The sequence below is a fragment of the Lissotriton helveticus genome, chromosome 1_1 (genome assembly GCF_964261635.1).
Source record: "Lissotriton helveticus chromosome 1_1, aLisHel1.1, whole genome shotgun sequence".
Lineage (NCBI taxonomy): Eukaryota > Metazoa > Chordata > Amphibia > Caudata > Salamandridae > Lissotriton > Lissotriton helveticus.
Window position 1 is genome coordinate 47,502,886 of NC_136057.1, and position 27,306 is coordinate 47,530,191.

At 49.7% G+C, this 27,306-nt stretch overlaps 1 pseudogene; it reads right to left on the reverse strand.

The window, feature by feature from the left end:
- On the reverse strand, positions 1-27,297 carry LOC144757978 (uncharacterized; annotated as a pseudogene).
- Between the last annotated feature and the right edge of the window lie 9 nt (positions 27,298-27,306).

A 27,306-nucleotide genomic window follows, 5' to 3' on the forward strand; every position in this document is an offset into this window, starting at 1 on the left:
CTAGTTTGTATTTATTGGTGTTGAGGAAACGTTCATTTTGAGTGAAGTTCCTGGCATAAACTGTGCAGTGATAGGGTTCAGTTTAGAGTGTATTATTTGGTGCCGTTGCATATGTGCCTTACCATTAAAGCTCTTCCACACACTGTGCAGTGATAAGGCCTCTTTCCTGTGTGTGCACTTTGATGCCATACATGGCCCTTCTTTCTGAGAAAAGAGCTTGGAAGACACTTTGCAGTGATAAGGTTTCTCTCGAGTGTGTTTGGTGTTACGAGACTTGACTTTTGATTTAAGCTCTTCTCGCACACAGTGCAGTGAAAAGGCTTCTCTCATGTGTGTACGCTTTGATGCCGTACAAGGGATCCCTTATCAGCAAAGCACTTGGAACACACTGTGCAGTAATAAGGCCGCTCTCCGGTGTGTACGCTTTGATGCCGTACAAGGCCTCCCTTATAAGCAAAGCCCTTGGCACACACAGTACAGTGATGAGGCCTCTCTCCTGTGTGTACAATTTGATGCCGTACAAGGGTCGACTTATCAGCAAAGCGCTTGGAACACACAGTGCAGTGATAAAGCTTCTCTCCTGTGTGTGTTCTTTGATGCAGTACAAGGTTTGTCTTCTGAGAAAAGGTTTTGGAACACACAGTGCAATGATGAGGTCTCTCTCCTGTGTGAGTTCTTTGATGCCGTACAAGGGTCGACTTATGAGAAAAGCGCTTTGAACACACAGTGCAGTGATAAAGTCTCTCTCCGGTGTGTATTAGTTGGTGCTTTAGTAGATTTGCCTTTTGACTGAAGCTCTTCTCACACATGGTGCAGTGATAAGGCTTTTCTCCTGTGTGTACACTTTGATGCCGTACAAGGCTGATCTTATGAGCAAAGTGCTTGGAACACACTGTGCAGTGATAAGGCCTCTCTCCAGTGTGTGTTCTTTGATGCTGTAAAAAATTTCCCTTTTGAGTGAAACACTTTTTACACTTTTCGCAGGGATATGGCCTGAGGCTGGTGTGTCCTTTTTTGTGCCTCACAAGAAGTGTCTCATTGATAAATCCTTTGTCACACACATTACAAGCAAAGCGTCTCTCCCTCATGTGCATTCTGCGCCGTTTCTTTAAGTAGATATTTTGATTAAAATTTATCTTGCCTCCGGAAACTTTATGGCTTTCTTTTCCATTCATACTTTCTAGATGTGATTGTTGTTCTGCAAAATATAAAAAACATTGAAAATTACATGAAGAAAATATTTCTTGAAAAAACTGCATTGGTATAATATGGAGAAGTGAACAGTTACAATTAAGGGGAAAAAATGTATGTTCTAGGAAAAAGAGTCACACTTCCCTTTGAGACACAAATGGTGGCTAGTCCTCCTACATAAAGTGCGTTGACCGAGTCCTGCAGCAGGAGCATGCTGGGAAATCAAGTGATTCACAAGGACCACTGTTCGATACAGGCTTTCTGGTTGGCAAGGGTAGGCACCTAAGCCAGGCAGAATCCACCACTGTAGTCAGGGTAAGCCAGATACACACTGGTAGTTTGGCGCAGAGCAGTCAGGCTAGTTTAAAGATGCAATGTGCAGAGCATTTGTGCAACACACTAGAGCAGCAACACAGTGAGTAAACCACAAAAGGGAATCCACGCAGGATTATGTAAAAATAAATTCTCCCAGACAGGGAGTAGACGAGGGCCAGACGATGGCACTGATCCTTCTTGACCTAAGCGCAGCATTCGACACTGTAGCACACTCCACCCTGCTACAGTGTCTGAATGGAGGAGGGGTGACAGGAGCTGCGCTTGGTTGGATCAAGTCCTTCCTCTCTGAGAGGTGCTTCCAAGTCAGATTGGGTGAGTGCTATTCCAGGGAGATTGAGCTGGGCCAGGGCGTACCTCAGGGTTCGTCCCTGAGCCCAACTCTATTCAACATCTACGTCTCCCCCCTGGCGGCTATCGTGGAGGGATATGGTCTCCGCCTGGTGTCCTACGCCGATGACACGCAGCTGGTCATCTCCCTATCGCGCGCGCCCGGTCTTGCGGCGGACATCTTCAGGAACTGCATGAAAGACCTTGCTGCCTGGATGTCTGCCAACTGTTTAAAGCTGAACGGGAGCAAGACCGAGGTGCTCGTGGTGGGGGGTGCACCGTCGGCGTGGTCGTCGGCGTGGTGGCCACCCTGTCTGGGGGAAGTCCCCATTCCCTGCCGTGAGGCCAGGAACCTGGGCGTGTGGCTGGATAAGGACCTCACCTTTGGCCCACATGTCGGTCGGGTGGCGGGGGTCTGCTTCAGTGTTCTGAGAGCTTTGAGGAAAGTATTAGATCTGCTTCCCATTTCTGCTCGTCAGACACTGGTGCATGCCCTGGTCACCTCCCGACTTGATTATGGGAACCTGCTCTATCTGGGGGCCACAGGCAGGGTCATCGGCCGCCTGCAGGTTCTTCAAAACGCAGCAGCGCGGCTGGTCCTTAGACTCCCTAGGAGGTCATCCGCCAAACCAGCCTTGTGGGCGCTCCATTGGCTCCCCATTGAGAGGAGAGTGGAGTTTAAGGCCCTTGCCACCTGCCATCGTATCCTGAATGGCAAAGCACCTCTTCCGCTCCAGAACCTAGTAGCCCATTACGAGCCTGCACGCAGTCTTCGGTCCTCGCAGACCGGGCTGTTAAAAGTTCCAAGAATATTTAAAGCTCGTATGGGAGGCAGATCCTTCAGATACCTTGCTCCCAAGTGCTGGAATAATCTTCCGCTGGAACTTCGGCTTGAATACTCCGAAATCCAGTTTAGAAAAAAACTTAAAACGCACCTTTTCAGTAGATAGCTTGGTTGGGAGGAGGGGGGACAGTCACTCCACTTGTCATAGCGCGGGGACACGCCAGTGGCGTAACCAGGCGCTTAATAAATGTCCAATAATAATAATAATAATTGTAAATCAAACAAGACCAAAATGACTTAAATCACACCGTTCGTGCAAATAATGCAGGTTTGACAGAGAAAAACACAAATTACTATGAAAACATAGGTCACATCGCACCTGCGCTCCTATTACACTTCATATGGTAACTGTAGTGAACGTGGTTGACCCGATTGCATTTAGAAACCAAACGTACGGCGCAGGAGCACCTACTAAATGCTAAACAGTAATTGACCTTGAGTCTTCCAGCAGTTCTCCTCTATGAACAGCCCTGCACCATTCTTGCGGTCATCTCCAGAGCAGAGACAATGCTGAACAAGAAATGCCCCTCACGCTCTTGCGAATTTGGAGCCCGCCGGGGCCGCTTGAATCGCGTCTCTTTGCCCAAGGGAAACCAAGCCACCCGTGAAGGAGAGTAGGGCGGCTTTACCGCTCTTCTGGACCCAACCCGCCTCACAGTACCTTTGTGGGTGCAGGGTCACTGTCCTCAGGGCATCTGTAACTTACTAACAATGTTGTCATGTCTCGGGAGTGAGACCCGACGTTGAGAGCTTTGTGCAGTATACGCGTTAAAACCAGAGGGTGAGGCTGGCTGGAATGAGCCTCAAAATGCTGGCCCGCCGCATGTTACAGAACAACGTGTTGTCGAAACGCCTGCCTTGAAGGCTTTGTGCAGCTCCTGTAGCTCTGCAGCCTTAGACGCGGCTCTGTACCACCTCAGAGCCGCATAAGTCTTCAGGGGGCTGTTCCTCGGGTCTCAAGGCCAGAGGGGCCACACTAGTTTGTTCTTAGTGGCATTTGACGGTGGAGATATCTTTCCAGGACTCAAGGACGTGTTTGTTTCTCTGGTAACACCTCCAGGCGAAACAACGCTGTTCTCGCTGGAGAAAAACGCTCAACACATGCTGGTTTGTAAAACATGGCGCACTTCCCTAGAATGCACAAAGGCACTCCCCTGGTCAGAGCGCTGCACTGTAGGCCCATGCTGCACTGTCCTGTAATGCACAAAGTTTTACCTTGGTGCAGAAGGGAGCAGGAGCACTGGGGACATGCTAGACCTTCTAAAATGGGCTCACCCAGCAGAGGTTTCAGAGAAAAGAGGCCACAAGGTCTTTGATGGCCCTGAGATCTCGGGAAAACGGGAGCAAACAAACAACCCTTGGAGAGCACTTCGGGGAACAAAAGGAGGTGGCAGGCTGCAGACAGCACATACAGTTAGGTTGCAAATTTGCAGTCCCTCCTGCAGCAGCAGGTCAACACAAGGCAGTTAGTCGTAATGGTGGTTGCTCCTGGCAGCACAGCAGCCAACTGTGTCTGGCTACAAGTCAAGTCAAGTCAAGTCAAGTCAAGGAATTTATATAGCGCGCTACATACCCATAGGGTCTCAAGGCGCTTGAGGAAGGGTGGGGAATTACTTGTCGAATATCCAAGTTTTAAGTTGCTTTCTGAATGCCAAGTGGTTCTGAGTGAGACGAAGGTGAGTGGGAAGTGAGTTCCAGGTTTTAGCTGCGAGGTAGGAGAAGGATCTACCAAGCAGCGTCTAAAAACATGGGATCAGAGCTCCAGTACATATACTCAAAAATGTATTTGATGAACAGGTGACTTCAAATGAACCCTCAGAAGTGTGCAACAGTCCCTTGCAGCCCATTCCTGGCTCCAGACGATCATTAGGGCGTAAATCAGACCTTTGAGTGAGGGCAGGACACAACCTATTCAAATGTAAGTGTGAATCACGCCTCTCTCAGCCCAAGAAGACGCAGATGAATGCAGATGTATCCCCTGTCACACCCTTCCCCTCCCATTGGGAAAGCTTGGTTGTCATGACTCTTCCAAACATGATAGTTGCAGGGGTTTCCTCTGTGGTCGAGTAAGGGGGTCAAACACTAACCTCAAAGAATAGTGTTCAAAACACCTTCGAGGTCGAGCTTCCCCAATGTAGAATGCTGAACAGCTTTCTTTAGAGTACTCATGAGGCGTTATACCAGACCATTGGCCTGGGGTCAAAGGGGAGTGCTTTTTTTGATTCTTTATATTGAGGTGATTTAGAACTTTTTTGAATTCTCGACTATTAAAAGGTGGGTCGTTGCCAGATTTTAAGATTGCAGGTACAAGTCATGTCACAAAGATGCCATCTAGTTTTTGAATAACCCTGCTTGTTAGAAATAGGATCTCTGGTTGGCTAAGGCTTGCGCCAAAGCCAGGCAGAGACCACTATTCTAGTCAGGGCAAGGGAGTTACACACCAAGATAACCCCTGCTCACCCCCTTGGTAGCTAGGCACAAGCAGTCAGGCTTATCCCAGAGGCAGTGTGTAAAGCGTTTGCGCAACACACACAGCAGCAACACACTAGGCACACCACAAAAAGGAACTCCACACAAGGTTATATATAAAAATAGCCTTTGTATTACCATAAACACATTAGATCATAATCACACATATACACTGTGCCAACTGGCACTGGGCAGTATTTACAGGGGATTATTTACACATGACAGGGCCACGGGCCACTGTCAGAATCAGCACTTAGTAGAAATAGTAGATGTAGCACATAGAATAACTGTAGCATAAAATAACAATTGTAGAACACCACCAGTATTCACTGGTGACAGGTAGGAACACACTATGCAATACTAATCATCCTAGGCATAGATCACGCAGGGAAACATAAACTGACTAGCATAAACTATACTATGCATAACAACCTCCTAGTCATGAAAACACAGTTAGAGGTATAACGTAGGATGCATAAATACATTACACATACATCACATTAGGCAATTATCATCATGAACACAGTAGGCAACCACCTTGCGCAAGATTCCCAGAGGATACTGACCCCAGGCCAACTGGCCTTCCATGGGGCTCAAACGCTCTTTGACCCAAAAGTCAGGGCTGGCTGCGCACGCAGCAAAAGCAACAACGCAAGAGAACAAGCCTAAACGTAGCAGCTGCCCACTACTTCCTGGGCAACTGTAGAATCACCAAGAGGGGCACGGGCATTCACTGCGTCCCCTGTAGAAGAACTCAAGCTGGATCAGGTTTCATACCTCCATCACAAAATACATGGCTGAAGAATGTCAAGCTTTTCTTGTGGAATTCACATTTGTCAGCATTCAGAGTTAAGGCTGCATCATTCAGCAAACGACATACTTGCATGAGAGTTTTGTAATGCTCTTTCTGTGCAGCCCCCAAAAAACAATATATCACTATAGTTAAATGCATTTACTACAGGCTATATGATAAGTCAAATGACGACTTGGAAAAGTTCTGCAGTAGAGGATATACCAAAACTCAATCGCTTTTAGCAAAACAAACCAATATGCGTAGAGAAGGTTGCAACGTATCTGGATTTTTCTTCAAGTTCCAATTGGTAAGATCCTTTATTGAGGTTGAGTCGAGAGAAGAACTCTGCGCCATTCAATTGAGTTATTATATCAGCAATGGGCGGACCAGGAGGTTTCTCTCGCTCAGTTGCCTTGTTGGCCTGACGCATGTCAACACTTATGTGTACAGGTCCTTCAATGTCTCTTTTAGCGCACAGTTAGAATGGGAGAAAGCCAATGTGTCGGACCAATGGAGCGTTCAATGATGTCATGTATAAGTAAAGAATGAAGTTCTTTTTCAACAGCTTTTTGCAAGAGAAATACAACTCATCTGTGTCTTTGATTACAATTCTCATTTATGTGTAACTGTTATATTCTCTGTATTTGTGCTTAGTTCTACTATCCTTTCCATGCTTCCTTCCATAGAATGTTAGAGTGTTGCCTGGTTGCACTTGTTGCCGGGCGATAGTTTGAAGGTTAATTTGGAGAGAGGCGTTGGAGTTGGATGTACCTGCCTGCGCTCTCTGGTCTGCTGTGTAGCTTCTCCACAATAAACTTGAAGTTAACTCTACTGAGTCTGCGAGTCAAATACTACACTAACTTTCCTTGTTTGACTTGTCCCGACCCATGAAATAATGAAGGAAAGTGACTTACAATTCCACGAGTATATTCATATTGTGGTTCCCCCATATGCACTTGGCTCTTCAAAGGGTATCCTTCAGGATCACAACAGTGTTCTTCTTGTTCTATCTGGTGATGGTGACTTAACAGCTGCATTTCTTATCCCTATGTCATTGTAACAATTGTGTAAGATACTTTCTATAAGATACTTTCTATATCCTCTTGCAGCCTTGAAAAAGTCTCTATGACGAAACACGTGACGGCTGCCTGTCTGTAATGGATTTTACGTCTCAGACACAAGAAAGGTGAATAATTGTGACAACAATAAATCACAACAAACATCTCTGATCTTGCAGTACTTCTTTACGGACTACAAGGCATGGCCACTGGACCTCGCTGAGTGCTTCGGTATTCCTCTGCTCATTTGGAAGCGAGGTGTTGGCAGGATAGGCCTCTTTGACTTAACGAGGGGGAGCAGCTGTCACTTATCACAGTTGCACATCACAAAGGCTCTGCATGAGCACTCTCACAAAGGAGTTATCACTGGTCTTTTGTGAATCCAGACAAGCTGGACCCAGGGCAAGGAGGAAGCGGATGCTTGACACGTCAAGGCGGTGGAAGCCTCTAGAAACTCCTACTAGTGGGCGCCGGGTATGAATATTGGACTCCAGACTGCAAAAGACTAAATGAGGTCCCAGTGCTCTGGAGTACGGATGTTTCTACCCTCTCAGGGCTTCCCAAAATCTCTACCGCCCCTCTAAACGCCTGCCTTAACGCCAGTGAGTGTTTGATTGATTCAGATGCTCCGTCCATCACCACCCCCTTTTGTACCGCTTTTGGCCGCCATAAGTGTGGCAGGGTATACTCAGACGTGAGTCCCTTGCTCACTTTGCCACTGGATTCAAGCAAGCCGGGCTGAAGATGGCTGGAATGCCAGAAACCGGTCCTCGCAAGCTTGTTTCCGGTCCAGGGAAGGCATGGCTTGGCGGTTCGTGCTGGACTGTTCCCATGAGGCACAGGGTCAGACTGATTTGCATATAGCCATGTCTGAACTGGGGTGGCAGAGTGGGCTAAAGAACGGTGATGGATTAAACCCAGATCTTTTGACTGGGTGTGAGTGTTTGATTGATTCAGATGCTCCGTCCATCACCACCCCCTTTTGTACCGCTTTTGGCTGCCATAAGTGTGGCAGGGTATACTCAGACGTGAGTCCCTTGCTCACTTTTTCACTTGATTCAAGCGTGCCGGGCTGAAGAAGGCTGGAATGCCAGAAACCGGTCCTCGGAAGCTTGTTTCCGCTCAAGGGAAGACATGGCTTGGCGGTTCGGGCTGGACTGTTCCCATGAGGCACAGGGTCAGGCTGATTTGCATATAGCCATGTCTGAACTGGGGTGGCAGAGTGGGCTAAAGAACGGTGATGGATTAAACCCAGATCTTTTGACTGGGTGTGAGTGTTTGATTGATTCAGATGCTCCGTCCATCACCACCCCCTTTTGTACCGCTTTTGGCCGCCATAAGTGTGGCAGGGTATACTCAGACGAGAGTCCCTTGCTCACTTTGCCACTGGATCCAAGCAAGCCGGGCTGAAGACGGCTGGAATGCCAGAAACCGGTCCTCAGAAGCTTGTTTCCGGTCCAGGGAAGACATGGCTTGGCGGTTCGGGCTGGACTGTTCCCATGAGGCACAGGGTCAGACTGATTTGCATGTAGCCATGTCTGAACTGGGGTGGCAGAGTGGGCTAAAGAACGGTGATGGATTAAACCCAGATCATTTGACTGGGTTTGAGTGTTTGATTGATTCAGATGCTCCGTCCATCACCACCCCCTTTTGTACCGCTTTTGGCCGCCATAAGTGTGGCAGGGTATACTCAGACGTGAGTCCCTTGCTCACTTTGCCACTGGATTCAAGCAAGCCGGGCTGAAGACGGCTGGAATGCCAGAAACCGGTACTCGCAAGCTTGTTTCCGGTCCAGGGAAGGCATGGCTTGGCGGTTCGTGCTGGACTGTTCCCATGAGGCACAGGGTCAGACTGATTTGCATATAGCCATGTCTGAACTGGGGTGGCAGAGTGGGCTAAAGAACGGTGATGGATTAAACCCAGATCTTTTGACTGGGTGTGAGTGTTTGATTGATTCAGATGCTCCGTCCATCACCACCCCCTTTTGTACCGCTTTTGGCCGCCATAAGTGTGGCAGGGTATACTCAGACGTGAGTCCCTTGCTCGCTTTTTCACTTGATTCAAGCGTGCCGGGCTGAAGAAGGCTGGAATGCCAGAAACCGGTCCTCGGAAGCTTGTTTCCGGTCAAGGGAAGACATGGCTTGGCGGTTCGGGCTGGACTGTTCCCATGAGGCACAGGGTCAGGCTGATTTGCATATAGCCATGGCTGAACTGGGGTGGCAGAGTGGGCTAAAGAACGGTGATGGATTAAACCCAGATCTTTTGACTGGGTGTGAGTGTTTGATTGATTCAGATGCTCCGTCCATCACCACCCCCTTTTGTACCGCTTTTGGCCGCCATAAGTGTGGCAGGGTATACTAAGACGTGAGTCCCTTGCTCACTTTGCCACTGGATTCAAGCAAGCCGGGCTGAAGACGGCTGGAATGCCAGAAACCGGTCCTCAGAAGCTTGTTTCCGGTCCATGGAAGACATGGCTTGGCGGTTCGGGCTGGACTGTTCCCATGAGGCACAGGGTCAGACTGATTTGCATATAGCCATGTCTGAACTGGGGTGGCAGAGTGGGCTAAAGAACAGTGATGGATTAAACCCAGATCTTTTGACTGGGTGTGAGTGTTTGATTGATTCAGATGCTCCGTCCATCACCACCCCCTTTTGTACCGCTTTTGGCCGCCATAAGTGTGGCAGGGTATACTCAGACGTAAGTCCCTTGCTCACTTTGCCACTGGATTCAAGCAAGCCGGGCTGAAGACGGCTGGAATGCCAGAAACCGGTCCTCAGAAGCTTGTTTCCGGTCCAGGAAAGACATGGCTTGGCGGTTCGGGCTGGACTGTTCCCATGAGGCACAGGGTCAGACTGATTTGCATATAGCCATGTCTGAACTGGGGTGGCAGTGTGGGCTAAAGAACGGTGATGGATTAAACCCAGATCTTTTGACTGGGTGTGAGTGTTTGATTGATTCAGATGCACCGTCCATCACCACCCCCTTTTGTACCGCTTCTGGCCGCCATAAGTGTGGCAGGGTATACTCAGACGTGAGTCCCTTGCTCACTTTGCCACTGGATTCAAGCAAGCCGGGCTGAAGACGGCTGGAATGCCAGAAACCGGTCCTCAGAAGCTTGTTTTCGGTCCAGGGAAGACATGGCTTGGCGGTCCGGGCTGGACTGTTCCCATGAGGCACAGGGTCAGACTGATTTGCATATAGCCATGTCTGAACTGGGGTGGCAGAGTGGGCTAAAGAACGGTGATGGATTAAACCCAGATCTTTTGACTGGGTGTGAGTGTTTGATTGATTTAGATGCTCCGTCCATCACCACCCCCTTTTGTACCGCTTTTGGCCGCCATAAGTGTGGCAGGGTATACTCAGACGTAAGTCCCTTGCTCACTTTGCCACTGGATTCAAGCAAGCCGGGCTGAAGACGGCTGGAATGCCAGAAACCGGTCCTCAGAAGCTTGTTTCCGGTCCAGGGAAGACATGGCTTGGCGGTTCGGGCTGGACTGTTCCCATGAGGCACAGGGTCAGACTGATTTGCATGTAGCCATGTCTGAACTGGGGTGGCAGAGTGGGCTAAAGAACGGTGATGGATTAAACCCAGATCTTTTGACTGGGTTTGAGTGTTTGATTGATTCAGATGCTCCGTCCATCACCACCCCCTTTTGTACCGCTTTTGGCCGCCATAAGTGTGGCAGGGTATACTCAGACGTGAGTCCCTTGCTCACTTTGCCACTGGATTCAAGCAAGCCGGGCTGAAGACGGCTGGAATGCCAGAAACCGGTACTCGCAAGCTTGTTTCCGGTCCAGGGAAGGCATGGCTTGGCGGTTCGTGCTGGACTGTTCCCATGAGGCACAGGGTCAGACTGATTTGCATATAGCCATGTCTGAACTGGGGTGGCAGAGTGGGCTAAAGAACGGTGATGGATTAAACCCAGATCTTTTGACTGGGTGTGAGTGTTTGATTGATTCAGATGCTCCGTCCATCACCACCCCCTTTTGTACCGCTTTTGGCCGCCATAAGTGTGGCAGGGTATACTCAGACGTGAGTCCCTTGCTCGCTTTTTCACTTGATTCAAGCGTGCCGGGCTGAAGAAGGCTGGAATGCCAGAAACCGGTCCTCGGAAGCTTGTTTCCGGTCAAGGGAAGACATGGCTTGGCGGTTCGGGCTGGACTGTTCCCATGAGGCACAGGGTCAGGCTGATTTGCATATAGCCATGGCTGAACTGGGGTGGCAGAGTGGGCTAAAGAACGGTGATGGATTAAACCCAGATCTTTTGACTGGGTGTGAGTGTTTGATTGATTCAGATGCTCCGTCCATCACCACCCCCTTTTGTACCGCTTTTGGCCGCCATAAGTGTGGCAGGGTATACTAAGACGTGAGTCCCTTGCTCACTTTGCCACTGGATTCAAGCAAGCCGGGCTGAAGACGGCTGGAATGCCAGAAACCGGTCCTCAGAAGCTTGTTTCCGGTCCATGGAAGACATGGCTTGGCGGTTCGGGCTGGACTGTTCCCATGAGGCACAGGGTCAGACTGATTTGCATATAGCCATGTCTGAACTGGGGTGGCAGAGTGGGCTAAAGAACAGTGATGGATTAAACCCAGATCTTTTGACTGGGTGTGAGTGTTTGATTGATTCAGATGCTCCGTCCATCACCACCCCCTTTTGTACCGCTTTTGGCCGCCATAAGTGTGGCAGGGTATACTCAGACGTAAGTCCCTTGCTCACTTTGCCACTGGATTCAAGCAAGCCGGGCTGAAGACGGCTGGAATGCCAGAAACCGGTCCTCAGAAGCTTGTTTCCGGTCCAGGAAAGACATGGCTTGGCGGTTCGGGCTGGACTGTTCCCATGAGGCACAGGGTCAGACTGATTTGCATATAGCCATGTCTGAACTGGGGTGGCAGTGTGGGCTAAAGAACGGTGATGGATTAAACCCAGATCTTTTGACTGGGTGTGAGTGTTTGATTGATTCAGATGCACCGTCCATCACCACCCCCTTTTGTACCGCTTCTGGCCGCCATAAGTGTGGCAGGGTATACTCAGACGTGAGTCCCTTGCTCACTTTGCCACTGGATTCAAGCAAGCCGGGCTGAAGACGGCTGGAATGCCAGAAACCGGTCCTCAGAAGCTTGTTTTCGGTCCAGGGAAGACATGGCTTGGCGGTCCGGGCTGGACTGTTCCCATGAGGCACAGGGTCAGACTGATTTGCATATAGCCATGTCTGAACTGGGGTGGCAGAGTGGGCTAAAGAACGGTGATGGATTAAACCCAGATCTTTTGACTGGGTGTGAGTGTTTGATTGATTTAGATGCTCCGTCCATCACCACCCCCTTTTGTACCGCTTTTGGCCGCCATAAGTGTGGCAGGGTATACTCAGACGTAAGTCCCTTGCTCACTTTGCCACTGGATTCAAGCAAGCCGGGCTGAAGACGGCTGGAATGCCAGAAACCGGTCCTCAGAAGCTCATTTCCGGTCCAGGGAAGACATGGCTTGGCGGTTTGGGCTGGACTGTTCCCATGAGGCACAGGGTCAGACTGATTTGCATATAGCCATGTCTGAACTGGGGTGGCAGAGTGGGCTAAAGAACGGTGATGGATTAAACCCAGATCTTTTGACTGGGTGTGAGTGTTTGATTGATTCAGATGCTCCGTCCATCACCACCCCCTTTTGTACTGCCTTAACACCACAGCAAGACTCATAACTGGATCTAGGAAATTTGACCACTTATCGCCACACCTGAAGGCACTCAACTGGCTACCTTATGAAGCTCGTATTTACTTAAAGATGGCTTGCATCACTCACAAGGCGTTACACCACAACACCCCCAGTACCTAGCACAAAAACATACTTTATCTGGAGGAAACAGACATTCTAGGAGCGCAGATATTCTACTCCTGAAACCCTCGCGGTTCAACAAGACTAAAACCTCCAACAGAGCTGTTTCTGGAGTGGGGCCAAGAATTTGCAACTCGCAAAATTATTCTTGATAAGCAAATTCCTCCATTAAAATCCGCACAAACACCACGCCAGCTTACAACCTCAATCTTGACTATACTCTCCGTCCACTGATATTTCGAAGCTAAGACGTGAACAATCTCGAATTCATTCTTATTGCTCAGAACAATTCTCTACTCTGCTTTTATCCCCCAAACTCTGTTATGCTACGTTGTTACTTTGTATGCGTTGTTTTTGTATACCATGTTTTTACTAAATGTACTATTCATACCTTGCTCACTATGTAAAGCACTCTGATACCCTACCTTGGGTCTAGTTCGCGCTATAGAAAACTCTTAAAATAAATAAAACGCACTTGGAACGATAGCTTGAGCTACTGATTTGCTGAAAAGACTCTGCAGAGGATTGCTGAGGTCAGAGATTTTATGACTCCTGAAGGGCAAGTGTCAGATGGTGAGCGGATTTGACCTTGATCATAAATTATGGAGCTTGTTTATGACTTCAAAAAAGGATAGGGTTCTTTTCAGACTCACCTTCAGAATGACTGCGGCTGTAATGGTTTACACTATTGTAGGAGAGTAGGGTCTGCTATCCTATGGTCACCCCAAATTTTTGCTTTTTGCTTCACTGATTTATGACTTAATGTGGCTGTGGGCCTGCTAATCAGACCCACAGCCTGCTGTTCTCTCTCTAAATTACTGCCAATGCACTTTAGGTGCATTACGAATTGGAACTGGTTCACCTTATTGGCCACTGTAACAGTGTACCCTAGGTACCCAGGGCATAGGTGTTTCCAAGGCCTACCAGGGGCTGCAGCATGTATTGTGCCACCCCTGGCCTGGCCTCCATATTTGACACAACTGGCTGATCACTCAGCTGGGGTAAGTTGGTGTAATCACCTCTTACTTAGATATAGTATCCCTATATCTAACCTTAAACTGGACACATATGTTCCTATCAGCCACTCCTATGGAAGGCCTCTTCAATCCTGGAGGCAGAGTGCTTGGAAATATGTGAGATGGTGCTCTAGCATGAGCTGAGCCTGTCTGCAGCTGTCGGGAACCACTCCCTAAGCTGTTCCGGGATATTGCCATACCATATACTCTTAAGTGCATTATAATCCTTGCGGTTATTTGCTATCTTTGGTTTGGCTTTATCAAAACATGTCGAGTAAGGTGTCATACGAATTGGAATACTATCCCATCGATAGTTCTGTCGACGGGGATAGCATTCCACCCTTCTAGAGGGACACGACATGTGTGTAGCCTTAACCCCGGTTAAAGTTAACCAGAGCCTCAGCATCACAAAATGGATGCTGCCACCACAGACACGAGTCTGACCTCCTGCTGCTGGGAGTCCTTCCAGCGAGGGAGGCTTGGACAAAGGGTTTCCTGCCTTGGGAGGTGCGAGCACCACCCCAGACAGGGTTTTGTGTATTGGGTAGGACAGGGCTGAATAGATTGAGACATGCCCGGGGCACACAAGGTGTCCCCGTGCATAAGCCAGTCCAAACCGGTCCTGGGACTTTCCAGACCCAGGCCTGGCGAGGAGCTGGACAAAGGAAAGGGGGTGTAACCGCCCCCTTCCTGGTTCCTCCCAGAGGAGGGACCTAGTAGGTGATCCACCCCTCAGATTGGGAATAAGAGTGGGAGCAGTGCCATTGCACAGCAGATCATCCTGAAATCAACTTTAAACAAGAAGAAGACTGGACTTCGACATTCTGCTGCACAGAAGACTGAAGAGAATCTCCCTTGTGGCCTAGGAGTGGCCACCCTGTGAACACAGGCACCAACCAGCACCTCGTCGTCTGCTTTGCCGCCGCCTCCCGCCGGAGCCCGAGCCCAGAGCCTGACAAGACCCAGACTCTCAGACCTCTCACAGCCCGATCCACAGTCCCTGCAAAGAAGGGACCCGTGGAGGCACCGAGTGACGTGGGACCGGACCTCTTGGAAGACACTCGAAAAGCTGACTGCGCAGCAACCAAGGCATCCTCGACGTTGCGCTTTGGGGACTGAGAACCCCCACCACCGAGCAGCCCTTGCACCGAAGGATAGCCCTCCAGCATCTCCACGATCTGCGTGGGGCCCTTTTGCATTGTGCCACTTGACGCGCCATCCCGGCCACTAGCCACGTGGTCAGCGGCCATCTTGGCGACGAAACCGACGAACTACACTGCGGGTCTGGTTGCTCCAGACTTGCCCTAGCTCCTGTGAAAAGGAGCACCCGCTCTGACCTTGCTGGTCCGAGTGTTAAGCATTTTTTGATTCCTGCGTGGCTTGCATTAGCCAAGGCCTGTTTGCTCCGATCAAGTTGCCGACACCGCCAACAGCGAGAAGCCTGCTTGGGACAGCTCGTGATCGACTCCTGGACGTCCTCAACCCCCGGTGTCCACGTGGCTGAAGGGAGAAGCTACACCTCAACGCCTGTTTGCACCCGACATCGCCTGGTTCCAATCTGGTTCCACGGTAGTCACTGGCTAGTGACTTTGAACATTGTCCCCTCTGCTTTCAGGTCTTCACATCTTCAGATCCACCCTTGGATCCACCGGAACTCTTCACATCGAGCCGCCTGCAGCATCTTCAACTCCAAGCACCATCGACCAGCGTGACGAAACCCGACACTACTTCGACCCTGTGCACCCGCTTCCTGTGGGTGAGGTAACTCAGCTCCGCCGGTGTTCCTACACTGGTACACATCTCAAGGGCCTGTGTCTTAAGTTTCAGCGTTCTAGGTCACTCGGAAGGTTCCGAACTAACTAACTTTGTACTTTTTACGCACCATAGACTTTACATTGGTGAGTGCGTGCACTTTAAACACTGCACCCGAGTCCCGCGGGCCTTCCCCGACTTAGTCACTGCTAGTCTCGAATAGCTCCACCGATTCCCAAGGCCCTAGGCCTGTTTCCGTTCTGATTGGTATCTCTTATACCACTTTCTTAGTATATGGTTTAGGTGGCCCCTAGGGCTCATCCATATTGTGCAACTTTTGTGTATTTTAAACTGTCTTGTGATTTAACGCTTGTGCTTCTGTGCTCATAAAGAGTCCAGGGGATTTTGTAGTTAATAAATCAATATATATTTTCAATATATATCTGTGTGGTGTCCTTTCATTTGGTATTCAAGGGGGTTGTGTATGGTAATACAGCTGGCTTCACATGCCTTTCAGAGTTTAGCCTAAGACTGCTTTGTCCACGTTACCACTAGGATAACTGGTCTATAAGGTTGACTTACAACCAATCATCATAAGGGTTGCTTGGCATGGTACAAAGTGATCACTAGAATTAGTGAGCATTATATACCAGGCCAACTTCTCACAACTATCTTTAAAGCAACCACGAGGAGATGTTGGACGGAGAGCTGAAACTTTGCAGACACTCACCCCCAGTCTCACATCTGGGTTGAATTCATCATCTTTCTTTAGCTCACTCTGCCTCCCCAGTTCAGACATGGCCATATGCAAATCAGTGGAGACCCTGTTCCTCATGGGACCAGTCCAGCCTAAACTGCCGAGCCAGGTCTTCCCTGGACTGGAAACAAGCAGCCTGGGACCGGTTTCAGGGTAACACCCCTCATCGGCCAGGCTAGCTTGAATCCAGTGGCAAAGTGAGCAAGGGACCCACGTCTGGGCATACTTTGCCAACTTAGGGCGAATACGACAACCACAAGGAGATGATGGACGGAGCACCATGTGACTCTGGGCAATAGCTTGCCTAATCTTCCAGAGGGCCCCCAGCGCCGGGACACCTCCGTCGGGGGTAGATGTGCGCTTTACAAATGCTGGCATTTTACATTTATATTTTTAATTTAATTGACTAGTGGCTTGATTTGAAGCCCACAAAAAACACACTTTTCAAATGCTCAACTTCACAAACATAACTGATGGATTTATAGCAAATGAATCAAAGGCCCTTCCATGAGTACTGTGTGTTGTAATTTCGTTCAGCCTTTTTTCTGTAGATCTATTAATAACTTTTTCGATGGGAATTAAATGGAAAATGGCACTTGGCCACCCACTTGACAGACGTACATAAAACTAGCCAAGACAAACCCAAATAGTTTTGTGCAGAGTCAATGAACTGTGCCAAAGTTATTATATGTTCCTATATTTATATTACATGGGATTCTGTAATCTTTGTATAAGAGGCAGTCTCATGGGGCCAGATGTACGACTGCTATTTGCGGTCGCAAAGGGGATTTTGGCCCCTTTGCGACCGCAAAATCGGTCTGCCCATTGTACTAACCTATTTCGCAAGCCGCTAATGAATTAGCAACTCGCAAAATGGGGTTAGCGACTCCCTATTAGGAAGGGCCGTGCCAAGAGCATTCCTTCCTAATAGCGAGTCTAAAACCTATGTCTGAATGTTGTGCGGTCGCAAAACATTCGCAGTTTATCACCCTTCTCAGAAGGGTGGTAAAGCACTCGCAAACGGGTAGGGGTCCCCAAGGGACTCCTTCCCCTTTGTGAATGGATGCCCAAATATTTTTTAAGGGCAGGCAGTGGTCCTAGGGACTACTGCCTGCCCTAAAAAATTAAACTGAAAAGCTTAATCTTTCTTTTTTAAATGCATCCCGTTTTCCTTTAAGGAAAGCGGGCTGCATTTTTTTAAAAACTGCTTGATTGACAAAGCAGTCCCAGACATGGTGGTCTGCTGATCCCTGCAGGCTACCATCCCTGGGAGAGCCAGCCATTCCCAATGGGGTCGCAAATTGCGACAGCCTCATTAATATTCATGAGGCATGCAATTTGCGACCCCACTGGGAAGCGCAAACATTGTCTGAGACAATGTTGTACATTGGGATTTGCGACTCGCAATTAATCGCAATTTGTGAGTCGCAAATCCCAATGATCGTACATCTGGCCCTAATTTCTTTATAAACAGCAACTTGTGACGCAGCGAGTCGCTGATTAAAAAGAAAAGACATCAGAACCCGACTATTATAAGTTATTACCGTTGAGTTCTGAGGTCAATGCCTGCTGGAAGAGCCAGCAGCCAGGGTGAATGGCAGGTCAGGTCATGAAACATGTTAGAAATGGGGGTCTCTAGTTGGCAATGGCTGGCGCCAATGTCCAAATAGGGACCCTTCTTCCTAAGTCAGGGCAAGTGGCCTACCCCCTTTGACAACCGCTGCTCAACCCTGTGGTAACGTAGCACGAGCAGTTAGGCCTATCGCAGAGGCAGTGTGAGAAGCATTTATGACCATGCACAATAAGGCAGTAACGAAACCACAAAAGGACACAACTCAAGTAGGTATAGAAAAATAATATCTGTATCTAAGGTTTAACTCAAGGCTCTCAAAGCGTTTTAACAAGCTACAATGCATGTAAACCAGTAGGGACTCAAAAAGGCAATAACATATTCACCAGACGTGACACTGACTGAGTTCAAGGCCGGGGCCTACGCGACCCGTTGCGCACCAGATACCTGCCGTTAAAAGAGGAAACAGCACGCAGCTTCTCAAAGAAGCGGACACGGTGACAGGCGAACTTCCAGCGACCACAAGTCTTGGCTGCAGGGGTCCGCAGTGTGCACCCACAATGATTCGGGCACTCAGGGACAGGCGGGCTCTCAGCGGCAGCAGCACGCGGCTGCGGTGGCCCCGGCTGGTGGTGGCGATAACTCTCGTCTTGCAGCTCTGTGGTGGGCTCACAGGGGCAGCAGCTCTCTCCTAGCTGCTGCGGCCAACGAGACGATAGCGACAATCCTCGACAATGGTGAACAAGATGCGGGCACACAGCGGCGTCAGCTCTCCCTTCGCTGCGACGGCCCACAGGACAAATCACGATGAGGCAACGTTAGCAAAGGTGCGGGTGCTCAGCGGCAGCAGCTCTCTGTTAGCTGCGGCGGCCCACAGGACAGATCCCAATGATGCAAAGTTGGCAAAAGTGAGGGCACTCAGCGGCAGCAGCTTTCTCTTAGCTGCGGTGGCCCACAGGACAGATCCCAATGATGCAAAGTTGGCAAAAATGCAGGCACTCAGCGGCAGCAGCTCGCTCTTCGCAGCGGCAGACCACAGGACGAAACACAATGATGCAAAGTTGGCAAAGGTGCGGGCACTCAGCGGCAGCAGCTCCCTCTTAGCTGCGTCAGCCTACAGGACAAATCACGATGATGCAAAGTTGGCAAAGGTGCGGGCCCGCAGCGGCTCTCTCTTAGCTGCGGCGGCCCACAGGACAGATCACAATGATGCAAAGTTGGCAAAGGTGCGGGCACTCAGCGGCAGCAGCTCCCTCTTAGCTGCGGCGGCCCACAGGATGAAGGATGGTCTCGACCAGGCTGGCACAATGGTGGGCACTCAGCGACTACAGTTCTCTCTTAGCTGCAGCGGCCCACACAGATTCATCGAAGGTTCCGGAGGTTCAAATTCAGGCAAACTCTCAGCTGCGACAGCTCTCTCTTAGCTGCAGCGGTCACACAGATTCAGCAAAGGTTCCCAGTCCGCGTTCCTCACAGTAGAACTAGAGGATCCGGATTGCTTGACAGAGGCCTCACCTGCAAGCAGAATTCCTCACACTGGAATTCCGACGGCTGATGGGGTGAAGTCTAATGTTCCTGAGACTTCGGTAGGAGGCTCTCTTGATTCAGGCCCTCGAGTAGTTTCTTCAGCAAGCTTGGTAAAAGTTTCAAAAGTCCTTTCCTCTGTTCACTCGGACAGAGTTTCATATTGACATCCTGAAGGAACACACCTGGACAAGGTTCCAGCGCAGCGTTTTATACCAAAAAAGTATTTGTTCTCTAAAGCCACAAATCACTAAATCCAGTCAGAACTAGTTTGGTGGGGTCAGGGCGCACTTGGTTTACGAGACAACATCCTGCTCTTTCAGAATGCGGGGGTCTCCTATCAGACGCCCAGTGGGGGGGTGGAGCCATCATTCACCCTGCCAGGCATGGCCTTGCTCAGATGGAAGAGTCACCCCTCCCCATGCTCTGAATTCCGATCTCTTTCTACATTTTCTGAGGTACTGCAGCTTTTTTTTAATGACTTGTATTAAACGGTTTCTAATATTTGTGGGCAAAAAATATCCCCAAAAATATCCCACAGGTTTTTGATGCCTTTAATTTTGCACTAGAGGCTTTATTTTTATTTTTCTTGTTTGCAAACATGTTTGCTCTTTCATATGAAAGAGCTGCGCTACAAGGTTTTAAGTGGTTTGTGGGAAAGGTGATGGTGTGAACATGTATTATCCATATCCATACGCCCATGCGCGTATAACGAGACGAAGCGCGCCTGCTGGGACACTAACTGTTGAACTGACTGCACTTTGCCACACGTGCAGCGTCTCCATCGCGCGCTGTCACCCACTCAACTCTCTGCATCAACGACTTTACACCACAAGCACAACATCAAACAAAACTGGAGCCGGGCCTCAAGCGGGGGATGACGCGATTCAGCGGGCCTGCGGGGACACGAAATTTACAACTGAATGCACTTTCACACACGCTTACCTACGGAAGTGGAGTGCATACACACTAGAGACATCTGCTAATACTTCTTACTCAGAGGTACACACAGTATCTGCACACACATGCCTAACTATTGTAAAACTTCATGCTAAAAATGTTGTCTACCGCGAGATTTTAAAATAAATTTCCCTTGCCTATTACACACATTGCACACATTCTATTTCATACCCGGACAACGTCGGGAAGGCTGCTAGTATGAGATAAAGTACCACCTGGCGCACTTTATAAGATTACTGCAAGTCACCTCGGAGTCCAATAACCTTATAAAGTAACTCTGCCTTCGTCCTTGTTCCTCTATATAGTTCTGGAACTCCTCGCTGACATGCAATATCCTTATCATGTGTGGCCGGAGGTACTTTATCCCTAAAATATTTTCACTGAATAATGTTAAAGTGAAATTATAGTTGGTTTTGTTATAACACAAGGGTAAAGTGCATTTATAGTTAAAAATTAAAACTGAACAAACCACTGCAATATGCAATTTATAGTTAGAACCACAATAGTTCAAGTTCAAGTTCTGGCATTTGTATAGTGCACTACTCACCCAGAGGGTCTCAAGGCGCTAGGGGAGGGGTTCATTATTTGTCGAAAAGCCAGGTTTTAAGTTCTTTTCTGAAGGAGATGTGGTTCTGAGTGAGGCGGAGGTGGGTGGGGAGGGAGTTCCAGGTCTTGGCAGCCAGGAAGGAGAAGGATCTGCCACCCATGGTGGATTTCCGGATGCGCGGGACTGCGGCGAGGGCAAGATTGGATGATCTTAGTTGGCGGGTGGGTTTGTAGAAGGACAGTCGAGTGTTGAGGCATTCGGGTCCTAGATTGTAGAGGGCTTTGTGTGCGTGGGTGAGAAGGCGGAAAGTAATTATTTTGTTGACGGGAAGCCAGTGGAGATCTTTTAGATGTCCGGTGATGTGATCTAGTCGCGGGATGTCTAAAATGAGTCTCGCTGACGCGTTTTTGATGCGCTGGAGTTTTTTCTGTAATTTTGCTGTGATTCCGGCGTAAAGTGTGTTACCATAATCCAGTCGACTCGTGACCAGTGGGTGGGTGACAGTCTTTCTAGTCTCGAGGGGGATCCAGCGGAAGATCTTTTTGAGAATGCGAAGTACGTTGAAGCAGGAGGACGAGACAGCGTTGACTTGTCTGGACATCGAGAGAGAGGAGTCTAGGATGAAGCCCAGGTTACATGCATGGTCTGTGGGTGTGGGTGCTGCGCCCAGTGCGGAAGGCCACCAGGAGTCGTCCCAAGCTGAGGGGGAAGATCCTAGAATGAGTACTTCCGTTTTGTCGGAGTTGAGTTTTAGGCGGCTATGTTTCATCCATTCGGCTACTTCTTTCATGCCTTCGTGAAGATTGGTTTTGGCGGTCTTTGGTGAGGGAGAGGATTAACTGGGTGTCGTCGGCGTAAGAGATGATGTTGAGGTTGTGTTGACGCGCAATGGAGGCGAGAGGACTCATGTAGACGTTGTAGAGGGTGGGACTGAGTGAGGATCCTTGAGGAACGCCGCAGATGACTTCGGTGGCCTGTGAGTAGAATGGGGGAAGTCGGACTCTTTGAGTTCTCCCGGCGAGGAATGAGATGATCCAGTCTAAGGCTTTTCCTTGTATGCCAATGTTGCTGAGGCGATGGATGAGGGTGCTGTGGCAGACTGTGTCGAAAGCGGCGGATAGGTCGAGTAGGATGAGGGCCACTGTTTCTCCGTTGTCCAGTAGTGTTCGGATGTCGTCGGTCGCTGCAATGAGGGCGGTTTCGGTGCTGTGTTTGGCTCGAAATCCAGATTGAGATGGGTCAAGGGAGTTGTTGGATTCAAGGAAGGCGGCGAGCTGGCTGTTGACGGCTTTCTCAATGACTTTGGCCAGGAAAGGGAGGAGGGATATGGGTCGGTAGTTTTTAAGTTCAGAAGGGTCTGCTGTGGGTTTCTTCAGTAGGGCGCTGAGTTCTGCGTCTTTCCAGCTTTCTGGAAAGGTGGCAGAGTTGAACGAGCAGTTGATGACATCACGGAGATGGGGTGCGATGATGGAGTCAGCTTTGTTGAAGATGTGGTGGGGGCAGGGGTCAGTGGGCGAGCCAGAGTGGATTGAGTTCATGAGGTGAATGGTGTCTACAGTGGTAATTGGATTCCAGGCGCTGAGGAAGTTAGTTGGCGGAGAAGGATCTGAGGGGGGTGTGGAGGGGTGAACGCTGGAAGAGTTCTCAAAGCTGTTGTGGATGTCGGGAATTTTGTTGTAGAAGAAGGAGGATAACGCGTCGCAAAGGTCTTGGGAGGGAGTGATGTCGTTAGATGCTGCGGTGGGGTTGGTGAATTCTTTGACGATGTTGAAGAGTTCCTTGCTGTTATGAGTGTTGTTGTCGAGACGATTCTTGAATGCTGATTTCTTAGCGGATCGAATCAGTTGGTGGTGTTTGCGGGTGGCTGTCTTGAGGGAGGCCATGTTGTCTGAGGTTGAGTTTTTTCTCCATATCTTCTCCAGGGTGCGGCATAGCTTCTTAGATTTTTTAAGGTCATCGTTGAACCAGGGAGCCTTTTTGCTGTGTGACTTGAACTGGTGCTTTTTCAGGGGTGCTATTTCGTCAGCACTGTGGGTGATCCATTGCTTGAGTTTGGGTCCAATGAGATGTGGGGGGGTTTTGGTTGAGTGATGTGAGGAGTTGGTCGGAGGTGATTTTGTTCCAGTTTCTCCGAGGAATAAGTTGAGGGCGATTGTGGGTTAGGGAGGTTTTGTAGCTGAAGTGAACACAGCTGCGGTCCGTCCAGTCGAGAGTTGTGGTGCGATCGAAGGAGATGTGCTTGCTGGAGGTGAAGATAGGGTCGAGCGTGTGTCCGGCTACATGGGTGGGGGTGTCTACAAGTTGTTTGAGTCCGAGATTAGCCAGGTTGTCCAGAAGGGTGTTGGTGTTGCTGTCGTGTTTGTTTTCAAGGTGGAAGTTGAGGTCTCCTAGAAGAATGTAGTTCTCGGAGGCTAGGGCCTGTAGGCTGACAAAGTCCGTGATATCATCGCTGAATTGGGTGCGGGTACCTGGAGGCCTGTAGATGAGGGTGCCTCTCAGTGTGGTCCTGGGGTCGGTGTGGATCTGAAAGTGGAGATGTTCGGCGGTTGCAAGATTGTCGTCGGAACTGGTTGTGATTTTGATGGTGTTCCTATGGACGATGGCAATGCCTCCTCCTGTTTGATTGGTGTGGTCTTTGCGGATAATCTTGTAAGTATCCGGTATGGCTATGGCGATGTCGGGAGCTGATGATGTGTTCATCCATGTTTTGGTGAGGAAGGCGATGTCAGGTGACGCAGAGTCGATTAGGTCCCAGAGTTCTGTTGCGTGTCTGTGGACCGAGCGGGTGTTGAGCAGGATGCACTTTAGGCGGTTTGAGTCGGAGATGTGTTTGGAGGACGTGGAATTGGTGAAGGTCCTAAAGCCGTTGAACTTGCAGGAAAGGCAGGCGAAAGGGCCGCAAGTACGTCCAGGAGTAGCTTCGCAGCAAAATGGTGTACGTCCAGGATTGAGGGCGAGGAGAGTAGCGGCGTCATATGTGATTTTAGTGGGTTGGGAGCGGGGGGGGACCAGGAGGTCTGGCGCTGGGCGCGGTCCAGGCGCGGACGGGCGTAGACGGGCTTACCTTTGGCACTCCTTCGGCGCGCATGGGGCGCGCTCGCTGCGCGTGAACTCTGCGCGCAGATACATCTGTCATATGTGGATGGTGGGAGGGGCGAGGGAGGGACAGCTGTGAGGCCGAGGGCGGGTTGTAGGTCCGGGCAGGGAGGCACAACAACACACGTGAAGATGGCTGCTGGCAATAAACCAAAGTAAACCAAACTGGATTGGGGCAATACTACGCTATGCGATCAAACATTCAACAGAAATGAAATAAATTTAGGCACAATGCGGCGGTAAGCACACACAAATCAGCGTGTTCGGGTCAATTAATTAGATAGTTCGATTTGGCAGCGCGGGTAAATAGGAGCGTCAAAGTTCTATATTACGAGCAATGCGAGGAGGCTGCAATCACATCAAAATACAAGCGCTACGATGAAAAGTATCAAAGTTAAAAATTAGCAGCAATGCGGGGAGGCAGCAATCAGAGTCAATTTCAAGCGCTACGATACCACTGCAGTTGGGGTGAGGAGCTGCGTGGGGGAGCGACCGCCTCTGGAAGGATCAGGACGGTCACAGAGGAAATGGCAGAGGGTCGGGCCAGGAGATTCAGTGGGAGGGAGGGACAGCTGTGAGGCCGAGGGCGGGGTGTAGGTCCGGGCAGGGAGGCACAACAACACACATGAAGACGGTGTGCAAACCCTAACTCAGCATGTTACGTGTGATGATGCAATGACATTTTTCATAGTTAAAGAGTTTGCTAAAGGCAGGATGTCATGGCTACTTTTATGTTCCCTTAAAACCATTCATAGCACACTTGGGACTGAGCTAGAATTCGGGAGGGTGAACTCACAAGTCAGATACAGCGAATCACGTAGTGTATCTGTCTTTCACAACAAGGCCGTGTGCACTCTTGGAGAACCCTGCAGTGGCAAGAACATCCCTAGTCAGACCTGCTGTTGAGGCCGAATACAGACTAGGATTTTTATATCAGGAACTTGAGACGACTGCATCTTACCCAATGTAACTGTGCAACCGGAAACCCAGTTCCCTCTCTATACTGCGCATGTCTGCTATTCTCAATGAACACCACATCACTTGTATCCGACTATTGTGATTCTGCCCAGTAATTCCTCCCATGAATTGCGCTATTTCCAGTTCCTCAGCCTGGAATAGGGACGGACAAGGAAGGACGAGAGCTACTGGCGTATTTGTCTCATGCAGAGTCCCATTACCAGGCCTACTACTGCACAGGAAGGATGCAGTCCTGTGTGGAAACAGAGAAGAATGCAGGGACACATCTGCACCCAGTGTACTCTGGGGGTCAGTATCGCTCAGTGGGTTCCACCCAAACCCAAATGATCGCCTCAGAGACTTTCTAAAATCTGCTAATATGCATTCTCAAGAGGTAACATGCGTTAGTATGCCCTCCGCGTGTCCATGTATAGCGAAACACATACCTGGGGTGGCTTTGGACGGCAATAAATGTGACTGTGTTGGTCCTGTCTCCATTGAGTCTGAGGGGGCGTCTTCATCTGCAGTAATTGTGTCCAGTTCTAGGCATGATGGGGGCACAGGCAGACCCAGCTCTTCAGGACAGAGCAGTTCTGCCTTGCAGTTCTGATATTGATGCTGTGATTCAGGTTGCAGTAGCTTGTTGTTCTGATCTGAACCCCATGCATCAGTACAGGCTGGTTCTAGCTTGTAGTTCTGATTTGAATCCTGCTCCTCTGGGTGTAGTGGTTCCACCGTGTTCTGATCTGTTTTTTGTGCTTCAGGAAGCACCGATTCTCTCTCTCGATCCAGTGCCGCAGAGTGCAGTGGTTCCACTGTGTTGTTCTGATCTGAACCCGGTGCATCTGCCCAGGTCTGTTCTAGCTTGTCGTTCTGATCTGGTTCCTGTGCTTCAGGGCGCATTGATTCTAGCTCGTAGTTCACGTTTGGATCCTGCGCATAAGGACGTTCCTGCTTCAAGCATAGGTGTTGCTGTAGGCACTGGGTTTGTTGTGACCCCAACTCATGAAAGGACAACAGCCCAGACTCTAAGTGTTCGTCTGATGACATCCCATCAGGTGACACGGGTTGTAGGCTGCGGTTCTCCTGGGGATCTTGGAAATCATAACACATCAATCCTTCCTCTAAGGGATTATCATGTTCCTTCCCATCTGGCAGCGCGGGTTGTATACAGTGGTTTTGCTGTGGTTCGTGTCCTTCAGGAAATAGTGGGTGTGGGCAGAGGTTCTGTTGCTGGTCCCAGCTTTTACTAGACAATGAGGATGGTTCTTGATTCAGGGGCTCATCTGGCTCCCTCTCTTCTGCGAACGCTGACTGTACGCTCTGGTCTTCCTCTGGTGCCTGGCCAACAACAAATTCTGAGTGAAGATACAGGTTTGCCTCCAGTGACCTGCCTGGAGAATCTGTCTGAGGGCATCTGGATAGAGTACAATCCTGCTGAGGTCCATTTCCATCTGGAAACCCAGGTTGCATGAAAAGGTCTCGCTGCGACTCGTGTACATTTGGAAATCCAGGCTGCATGCACTCTTCCTGCTGCAACTCGTGTACATCTGGAAACCCAGGCTGCATATGCTGATGTCGCTTCGACTCGTGTACATCTGGAAAACCAGATTGCAAGCACTGGTCTCGCTTCGACCCGTGTACATCTGGAAACCCAGGTTGCAAGCACTGGTCTCGCTTCTACCCGTGTACATCTGGAAACCCAGGTTGCAAGCACTGGTCCTCCCGTGGGTGACGTCGATCTGGAAACACTGGCTGTAGACAAAGGTTTGGCTCCTCTGGACGCCCTTGACCATCGGTCGGTGAAGAGAGCGTACACTCCTGCTTTGGTGCATGCCCATCATAACACACTGTCTGAAGATACAAGCTCGGATCCCCTGGCCTGTCCAGTTGAGGTGTCACAGGAGACCGGCTAACAGTACAATCTCTAATGCTCGCCGGACAGACCATCTCCAAAGACACCGTACCATTATCTAGGTAACCTTGATCCTTTTCTATCCAGATTTTCTTAATCAGCCCAGCGACTCTAGAAGGTACGTCTACCACAGTATTCAACAAATTATCCAGTTTGGCTTCCAACTCCTCCAGCATGGATAGAAGGATAATGTGCGGCAGGTTCTCCGAAAGCGGTTCCAGGTCCTGGTCCCTCTGAGCATCATTTCGGGATCTTGAAGCTGAGACGTCATGAAGAGGATAAGATGGGTCTGTGGCTCTTACGGATTCACGTGAACACTCCGCTGTCACTTTCTTTCCTGGAGCCCGTCTTCTCCCCATTCCGGTAAA